Source organism: Ictidomys tridecemlineatus, chromosome 9 (assembly GCF_052094955.1).
Source record: "Ictidomys tridecemlineatus isolate mIctTri1 chromosome 9, mIctTri1.hap1, whole genome shotgun sequence".
Taxonomy (NCBI): domain Eukaryota; kingdom Metazoa; phylum Chordata; class Mammalia; order Rodentia; family Sciuridae; genus Ictidomys; species Ictidomys tridecemlineatus.
The window spans coordinates 134,112,994-134,116,867 of NC_135485.1; the positions used below are offsets into that span (position 1 = coordinate 134,112,994).

Below are 3,874 nucleotides of genomic sequence, written 5' to 3' on the forward strand. Positions count from 1 at the left end.
TTCCCTGACTCTGCTCATGTGGTCCTTCCACTGTTTCCTTGAGGTCTTTTCTTTTCATACTGTCCACATCTCACAGATCTACGTCTGGGTTCATTTTCTTTGCATGATCCTTTTCTTTGCATATATCATGCTAAAGCCAGTTGTCTTGTTGCAATCAAATTGGGTTCTGAATACAAAGACAAAGGTGATGTCTGGTGTGGTCTTGTACATTTTGGCTAGTTTCCCCCCATGTGTCTGTCTTGGTCATGCTGCCTTCCCTGGGTGAAGGCCACTGATGACCTTGTGTGTCCTTATATGGAATTGGTAGGTCATAAACTTCCGGTGTTGTTCATGGTGGTGGCTGATCCTCAGGCAGCCAGGGAGGCAAAGAGCTAGCAATCCCGTACTTGTATCTCTGGCCTGGCCCTGTTCTCTGATCTCTAGAGGAAACTCGACTCTGTTTCCGCCTGGGTCTGATAGGCATCCCCAAGTCATGTCACATGGACCTTCCTCTACTGACATCTCCTTTTCATCCTCCCAGTTCCAGGCCTAAAACCTTGCAGCTATTCTTGGTTCTTCAATCTCACACCCCACACCCAATCCTGTAGAAAATTCTGTTGGTTCTACCTGCAAGATAGGTCTAAACTATGAACACATCTTATCACTTCTTTTGTTATCACACTTTTTTTGTGGCTTGGGATTGAGCCCAGGGCCTCACACATGCTAAGTACATGCCCTACCACTGAGCTACACTCCAAGCCCTATCATCCCGATCTGAACTACCATCGTTTCTCATCTGTACCACCCCCATAGTTTTCAAACTCTTTGATCCTAGTCCTCCTTGGTTGATTCTCTACACCGTAGTGATTCTTTCAAACATGGTCAGATGTGACTCTTCTGCTCAGATTCCTGTCGCAGCCCGGCTGGCTGGGCAAAATAACCCGGGGGGTGACGAACAACTTGTGTAGATTGATACAGCAGGAGTGGGAGCCGTTTATTGTAGGACAGGAGGGGTATATGTACATTCCACACAGCTTATCTAATTAACATAAACTAGATACAGCAGTCAACCAATAAGGAATCTCCTCACTTAATGGCTCACTGGCGTTCCTTCACAAACCACTCCCTCTGGCATTTTGCCAGGCGCCATCCAGACTTGTTTACAGACTCTAACAGATTCCTGCAGTGGCTCCCCATGTCCCTCAGTAAATGCCAAAGTACTTCAATAGCTACAAGATCCCATGAGGTCTCTTCCCTTCCCAATGGTTCCTCTTCATCTCCTGTTTTCCCCCAGGCTTTGCTGTTATTGAGACACAGTGGACATTCGTTAACCACAAGGTCTTTGCCAGCTGTTCCCAGGGAACCCCATTTTCCAGGTTCTAGTTCCATCATAACCCTTCCTCTTCTTAAGCATCTTTGGGCCAAACACCTTCCCAAGGAGTCTAGCTGGATTATAGACAACAATTATGTACAGTGCATTTTCAAAAGCTAACAGAAAGGATTTTGTACATTTTCAGCATAAAAAATGATATGTGTTTGAGGAGATGCACGTTTCACCATTTAAACATCACACAATGCACACATGTATCAGACATCACATGGTATCCCATTAATAGGTCCAATTTTCATATATGAGCTAAAATACATTTAAATAATAAAAATAGTTGGTCTAAGGAAAATACAATTGATCTAAGGAAAACAAACCATTATTTCTCAATCAAAACTCTGGTAGATAAATTGAAAGGAAAATAGGTAAATTTGAGACTTGAAAGATAAGGTGGAGGAAACAATCTTAATCATAGAGTGAAATAAAAAAGAATGGGAATCATGACAGGAAACATTCCAAATTTGGCTGACACATGTGTGTTTTCTTTTTTATTTATTTATTTATTTATTTATTTATTTTATTGGTTGTTCACAACATTACAAACTCTTGACATATCATATTTCATACATTAGATTCAAGTGGGTTATGAACTCTCAATTTTATCCCAAATGCAGATTGCAGAATCACGTCGGTTACACATCCACATTTTTACATAATGCCCTATTAGTAACTGTTGTATTCTGCTACCTTTCCTATCCCCTACTATCCCCCCATCCCTCCCCTCACATCTTCTCTCTCTACCCCATCTACTATAATTCATTTCTCTTCTTGTTTATTTTCCCATTCCCCTCACAACCTCTTACATGTAATTTTGTATACCAATGAGGGTCTCCCTTCATTTCCATGCAATTTCCCTCTTCTCTCTCTTTCCCTCCCATCTCATGTCTCTGTTTAATGTTAATCTTTTCTTCTTGCTCTTCCTCCCTGCTGTGTTCATAGTTGCTCTCATTATATCAAAGAAGACATTTGGTATTTGTTTTTTAGGGATTGGCTAGCTTCACTAAGCATAATCTGCTCTAGTGCCATCCATTTCCCTGCAAATTCCATGATTTTGTCATTTTTTATTGCTGCAAAATATTCCATGGTATATAAATGCCACATTTTTTAATCCATTCATCTATTGAAGGGCATCTGGGTTGGTTCCACAGTCTAGCTATTGTGAATTGTGCTGCTATGAACATCGATGTAGCAGTATCCCTGTAGCATGCTCCTTTAAGGTCTTTAAGGAATAGTCCGAGAAGGGCAATAGCAGGGTCAAATGGTGGTTCCATTCCCAGCTTTCCCAGGAATCTCCATACTGCTTTCCAAATTGGCCGCACCAATTTGCAGTCCCACCAGCAATGTACAAGTGTACCCTTTTCTCCACATCCTCGCCAGCACTTGTTGTTGTTTGACTTCATAGTGGCTGCCAATCTTACTGGAGTGAGATGGTATCTTAGGGTGGTTTTGATTTGCATTTCTCTGACTGCTGGAGATGGTGAACATTTTTTCATGTACTTGTTGATTGATTGTATGTCCTCCTCTGAGAAGTGTCTGTTCAGGTCCTTGGACCATTTGTTGATTGGGTTATTTGTTATCTTATTGTCTAATTTTTTGAGTTCTTTGTATATTCTGGATATTAGGGCTCTATCTGAAGTGTGAGGAGAAAAATATGGAACGCTTCACGAATTTGCGTGTCATCCTTGCGCAGGGGCCATGCTAATCTTCTCTGTATCATTCCAATTTTAGTATATGTGCTGCTGAAGCGAGCACCACATGTGTGTTTTCTAATAAGCAAATTATAGGCCTCCAGAAGGAGAAAAAAGAAAAACAAACAAATAAACCGAAAAACAAACAGATACAAGGGAGAAAACAAGGAGATTAAAAATTTCTTGATCTGACCCAAAATTGACTCTGCAGATCCAAGGAGTTCATAGAGTTAAAGAAAAACTGGCCATTCTCTATGTCCTGGGACTATTGCTGTACCTAACAGGTACAGTTATTGGTTAATAGGAAGAATAAGTTCTGCTGTTCTATGGCACAGCAGGGGGAATGTAATTAGCAATAACACATTATATATCTCCAAATAATTAGTGGAGAGGGATTTGAATGCACTCACTATAAAGAAATCATCACTTTTAAAAAGTAATAGCAGTGCTAGTTACATGAGTAACTCATGTACAGGAGTCAAAACATATTCATGTATCTCATACTTATGTGTCACATATTATGTGTCAGTCAATGTATAGAAAAAGGATAAAGGTAATATTTTCTAATCTTTTAGGCAGAAAGAACAAATTATTTCTTAAGTAAGAAAGAATCAGATTGTGTCCGACTTCTCATCAACATATTGGAAATTCGAAAACTTGAGACTCCCGAAGGAAAAGGGCTAATATACAAGGGTAGGATTCATCTCACAATTTGAGAGAATTCTATCAACATAGAGAAGGGTTTTAAAAAAGTGGCTCTATGTTAGGAAAAAACTAGAAGAAGAACATGACCTAGACCACAAATAAGAAGAGAACCTTC

At 40.1% G+C, this 3,874-nt stretch overlaps 1 non-coding gene across 1 annotated transcript; it reads right to left on the minus strand.

The window, feature by feature from the left end:
- Positions 1 to 3,011: 3,011 nt before the first annotated feature.
- LOC120892630 (U6 spliceosomal RNA) lies at positions 3,012 to 3,118 on the minus strand. The gene has a single exon (XR_005737417.2). It is a non-coding gene; the product is annotated as a U6 spliceosomal RNA (small nuclear RNA).
- Between the last annotated feature and the right edge of the window lie 756 nt (positions 3,119 to 3,874).